At 38.2% G+C, this 6,000-nt stretch overlaps 1 protein-coding gene across 1 annotated transcript in view; it reads left to right on the top strand.

Moving 5' to 3' along the window:
• Nucleotides 1-6,000, top strand: part of Rbm6 (RNA binding motif protein 6) — a 100,895-nt gene that overhangs the window by 71,718 nt on the left and 23,177 nt on the right. The gene's annotated exons all lie outside the window — the stretch shown is intronic.

Raw genomic sequence — 6,000 nt, 5'->3', positions numbered from 1 at the left:
TTTAAGAAAGAGAATTTTTATTTATTTATTTAGTGTTTTTTTTTGGCAGACACAACATCTTTGTTTTTTTTTTTGTATGTGGTGCTGAGGATCGAACCCCGGCTGCACGCATGCTAGGCGAGCGCGCTACCGCTTGAGCCACATCCCCAGCCCCAGAGAGAGAATTTTTTAATATTTATTTTTTAGTTTTCGGTGGACACAACATCTTTATTTTATTTTTTTATATGGTGCTGAGGATTGAACCCAGTGCCCCGCGCATGCCAAGCGAGCGTGGTACCGCTTGAGCCACATCCCTAGCCCCATAAAATATATTAATATTAGATTAATATATTCTGGGTAAGATGTTTTCTGATTCTAAACTCCATCTGCATAAGGCCTTAGTGATCTTTCTAATTTCTATGTGAGAGTCTCTCGTGCTCATAATATGAGCCACCTTCCAATTTACTAGAAACCTTAGAAATAAGGTTTATGCCCTATTATCTTTAGTAAATACTGTTTCTGCTCAGATAGAGCTAGCACATCTTGTTTGTTTTAGCTTCCAAATTCTTGTCTGATTTTGTTGTCATTTCCTGGTTTGTCATGACTGGAATGACTTGGACGGTACAAGGTAGGTCAGGTAGGTTGTCAAGGGCCTTACATTTTAATCTTTCATTTGAAGCCCTGGAGGAAATCACATGAATGTAACAAAATGAAATGACACTTTTTTAGAGTCTTCTTGTGATAGTATATAGATTTAAGAGGAGAAACTTCAGAGGAAAAGGCCCTTCAGAATGAAGAGCAGCAGTTTAGATGTGAGAAGTTGATGATATGCACTGGGGACTAGGGATAAATGGGGAAGGAAAGGGTCAGATTTGAAAGAGATTGAACAAAGAGTCTCTAGCATTTGTTAAAACTGGATATTGGAGGGAGGTGTAAGGGAGAGGGCAGATTTAAAGGCCACTCAAAAGTTAGATGAAAATTAATACCTTGAACAGAAATAAAGAACATTGAAAAGGAAAAAAAGAATGTGGAAAGAAAAGGCATTTGGAAGGGAAAGTGATTGTTGTTTTAGATATGTTGACTTTGAGGTGACAGCAGAACCTTTAGGTAACCAGTAGAGCTACAGAACTGGATTCTTATATATTTTAGTTGTAGATGGACACAATACCTTTATTTTATTCAAGTTTTTTTATGTGGTGCTAATGATTGAAACCAGTGCCTCACACATGCTAGGCAAGTGTTCTACCACTGAGCTACCACCCCAGCCCCAGAACTAGATTCTTGATAGGCCTATCTTAGCAAGAATAAAACTATGTCTTGGTTTTTATTTACTTCTGGACTTGTGTAGTTTATAGTTTTCTCCAAGTCACCTCGAACTTTGTCCATTGTATGTGTAGTTTGTAATACACTTTGTATCTGGGAAAATGTTGACATAGTTGATCTCTCAATATAAAGTTTCTTACTTCTTACCCTCTCTTTGGTCACTTTTCACTTCTAGTAGAATTACATAACTTTTAATTTTTGTATTTCTAGTAAAAATTTCAGATAGTAGGTCTGGGTGTATAGCTCAGTGTAAAGCACATGCCTAGTATACACACACACATAAAAGAAGAGGAAAAAAATTAATAATTATTTCAGATAGTGGTTTTGTTTATTTGTCTTCAAGTATTTTTATTTTATTATTCTTCCACTTTATAATTTTTGTGGTGCTGGGGATTGAACCCAGGGGCACTGTACCACTAGGGCCGAGACTGGCCTTGAGCATGTGATCCTCCTGTCTCAGCCTCCCAAGTAGCTGGGATTACAAGAGTATACCACTGTACCCAGTTTATCCTTCCACTTTAAAACTTAATCTTTAAGGTTTTTTACATTGTTGAAAATCCTATGCCTATCAGTTGCTCAAAAGATATTTGTTGTTTAATAAAAAATACAAATCTTCTGGCTACTAAGACTTTGGGGGATGAGAAGGTGTTACAGAAAGAGGAATGTGGTTTTGTTTTTGCAGTTGAAGTATTGGTTATATTTTTCCCCATCAACACTGAAAATAAACAGACAAGCCAGGCACAGTGGTAATCCTAGTGACTCAGGAACCAAAGGCAGGCCTCAGCAACTTAGATTCTAAGCAACTTAGTGAGATCGTGTCTGAAAATAAAAAAGACTGTGGATGTAGATCAGTGATAGAATGCTTGCCTGGCATGTGCAAAGCCCTGAGTTTGATCCTCAGTACTGCCAAAATTTGTGTCTTATTCCTTCCTAGTATCTATATCCCATTTTGCGATGCACTGGGCTGGAATTTTACTTTGTCGTTGCACTGACCATAGTTAATTGTAATTTTCTCATCAGGACTACAAGTTACCATCTGGGTGTGGTGATACATACTGTAATCCCAGCGGCTCTGGAGGCTGAGGCAGGAGAATTGTGAGTTCAGAGCCAGCCTCAGCAAAAAGCAAGGCGCTAAGCAACTCAGACCCTGTCTCTAAATAAATACAAAATAGGGCTGGAGAAGAGGCTCAGTAATTGAGTGGCCCTGAGTTCAATCCCCAGTAAACCCCCGCCCCCCGGGGGGGAAAAAAAAAGTGCAAGTTCCCAAGAACAGGAACTGGAGTTTTTCATTTTGTATTTCTGTGCCAAGCGCAAAAACTAAGATGCCATTCATCATTCTGGCCAGAGGAAACTGGTTATAGGTTAGATTGTTCCTTTAAATCCTTTGAAACCTGAAAGGAGGTGATAGGATCTAAGGGAAAGCAAAGAATAATGAGATTAAGGAGACTTCCAGGTTTGTGCTGTTAGGTATCAGGCTCCTGAACTTCCTTCCTACTAATGCTTTACATTACTAGCTTTGGGTTGGTGGCTGTTCTGAAGCTGTAAATTCCTGCAGAGAAAGACATGTCCTTTTCATTATGGCATATAGATGGTGCTCAATAAAAATAAAAGTAGGTTGCTGGGTATGCTGCTGTATGCCTGTAGTCTCAATTACTCAGGAGGCTGAGGCAGGAGGATTGCTTGAAATAGGAGTTCAAAACCAGCCTCGGCAACATAGTGAGAGCCTGTCAGATGGCCATTCAGTTTTCTTTTTCTCAAAGTAGCCCAATTGAGGGAGCAACCCATATAGTTCAGGAAGAGAAGGTGGGAGTTCCTCAAAGTCGAGTTATTTTGTTTTGTTTGTATCAGGGATTGAACCCAGGAGTGCCTAACAACTGAGCCACCTCCCCAACCCTTTTTTATATTTTGTTAGAGACAGGATCTTGCTGAGTTGCATAGGGCCTTGCTAAGTTGCTGAGGCTAGGTTTGAGCTCTTGGTCCTCCTGCCTTAGCCTCCTGAGTTGCTGGGATTACAGGTGTGTAACACTGTGCCTAGCTGAGCAATGATATTTTATAAAACTATAATAGTCCTCCCACAGGAAGAAATAATCTTAGAATACTGAATCAAACTCCTTTGGAGTGGACCCAACTGTGGAGTATAATGTAAAAATATTTTGACCATCCTCTTGAACCTGAAATTGGTTTACACTGCCTAACACATGATCTTTCAATAGGACCAAACATGAAGTTGGAACTGCCTTGGAAAATCCAGGTATACAGTTCTTTGTATAATAAAAACCTCAAAATGCTTCCTAATACAGCTTAAAACTCTCCATTTTACAATGTATTAGAAACAGACCTGGCATTATTATAGCTCAGCAAATGTTAAATTAACTTTAATTTAACTTTAGCATATCTTCAATGTGAGGTTACTCCTTGTTCATCAGTAGTAGAATTTGATAATTCTGTGCTATTTGCTTTTGAGAATGAGTTGATGAAGACAGATTAAGATTAGAGACCTAGCCTCCTGTTCCAATTCACTATTTTTGATTTGAAGCTTTTATTCTTTTTTTAAAATTTTTTTTAAGTTGTAGATGAACACAATAGCTTTATTTTATTTAATTTGTTTTTGTGGTGCTGGGGATCGCAAGTGCTCTACCACTGAGTCACAGCCCCAGCCCCATGCTTTTATTCTTAGTGTTGTATCTTGTAAGGGGCATTAGGCCTGCAGATTTATCCCTAAGAAAAAAAGAATGATGGTTGGTGACCTTGCTAAAATGTTGGTTGAACAGTTGAACAATGTGTGTTCAGATGTCCAGTGGGCATGCATTATATTCATCTTTTCAGGATACTGTTTCTGTGGAAAAGAAGTCAGCAGGGCTCTAAATGTCTGAGCAAGGATATTGAAGCCAGGGGGGCTAAAAAGTGACATCTTTCAAGAAAGCCAAATTTCTTGGGTGGAGGTAGTAAATAAAAAAATCAGTAGAAATAATCTCTTCAGTGGTGCAACCAAAAGAATAGCTACTGCATCTCTTGGGATTTCTGCAGAATATAGGAGCCTTTGTGGTGTGCTTAGCAGTGTGGCCTATCCAGTGTCTTAGGACAAGTGGGACTCAATCTGCTCTCTTGCCTGTTCTCTACCACCTCCCACAATTAACTCTAAAATAAAAAGAAATGGTTTGATTATGTTATTCAATAAACAAAGTGATTAAGAAGCTTTACATTTTCCACATGGATTTCACATACTGCCTTTTTTCTTCCTCTATGGCAACTCAGTTTAGAGACCTAGACAGTAAAGCATGCTTAGATGTTGAATTTAGAGTCCACCTTTTCTAGAAGAAAAGAGCTAGAGAGCTAAACAATAGTCAGTTCAGAATATAAAAGGATGTCATAGAGATGATGCATATCAGCTGCCCTTCACTCTGTGTGTGTGTGTGTGTGTGTGTGTGTGTGTGTGTGTTGTCAGGAGTAGCCCTAACTACAAATACAGGCTCTATTTTGGGACTGAAAACCTTTGCCTTGCATACTCATAATTTTTTAGGGTTAACAGAGAAAATTGTTAAAGAAGAACGATCTGTATCTTGTTTCTATGTGTATTCTATGAGTACTGTGAATTCATTCCTGTGTGACTGGAACCAACTGAGAAAAGATGAAGATTATAAAAACCTAAATCTGGAGATGCAGAGACATTCTGAAAACTATCAATAAAATATGTTCAAATGTAATTTTTTTTAATATTTATTTTTTAGTTTTAGGTGGACACAATATCTTTATTTTATTTTTAATGTGGTGCTGAGAATCGAACCCAATGCCTCACGCATGCTAAGCTAGTGCACTACCACTTGAGCCACATCCCCAGCCCTCAAATGTAATTTTTAATTTCCACTAAGATCATATCTTTAGAAGTCAAATATTGGTTAACCACAGAAATAGACATTTGTGAAGAATGCCTTTGTAAATTCTGTTTGCTTTTTTTTAAAATTTAATTTAAATTTTTAGTTGTAGATGGACACAATATATTTATTATTTTTATGTGGTGTTGAGGATTGAACCCAGTGCCTCATGCATGCTAAGCAAATGCTCTACCATCGAGCCACAACCCCAGCCCCTCTGTGTTGCCTTTTGAATAAAGATTACTATCTCTGATAAACAGTACTAGCCCTGAGCCACCAGTAGCCTCATTTTCCCATCAGTTGAACAAATCAACAAAAAAGGGATTGCTGATTTTTCAGTATGAGTTGTATTTACCTCACGTACTTTTTTTTTTTCTGCGTTTGATCCTGCTGCCTCTGTGCTTTAATGGAAAATCTGTAATGTCACAGAATAATCATATTCTCATTATAAAGTATAACTGGGACTCAGCTTATGTTGGCAAACTTCAACAAAGATTCAAAGCTACTGACTGGAACAATTTTTTCCTTTCCATTTTCTCTTATACCTCTTAGTACCTTAGAATCTTGGAGGGTTAGTTGTGAGCAAAGAAAAGCATATGATAGAGTCTTAGCTCTGATACCTTACTGACTGACAATTGTAAAAAGGAATTGTGAAGTGTCTAAGAACCACTGGTGAAAAAGGGAATGGGAGCTCACTGTGGTGGCACATGCTTGTAATCCCAGCAACTCAGGAGGCTGAGGCAGGAGGATTGCCAATTCGAGGCTAGCCTTTGCAGTTTAACAAGATCCTCAGCAACTTAGTGAGACCCTATCTCAAAATAAATAA

The sequence above is a fragment of the Marmota marmota genome, unplaced genomic scaffold (genome assembly GCF_001458135.2).
Source record: "Marmota marmota marmota unplaced genomic scaffold, marMar, whole genome shotgun sequence".
NCBI lineage: Eukaryota > Metazoa > Chordata > Mammalia > Rodentia > Sciuridae > Marmota > Marmota marmota.
This window is presented reverse-complemented; position numbering and strand designations above follow the sequence as displayed.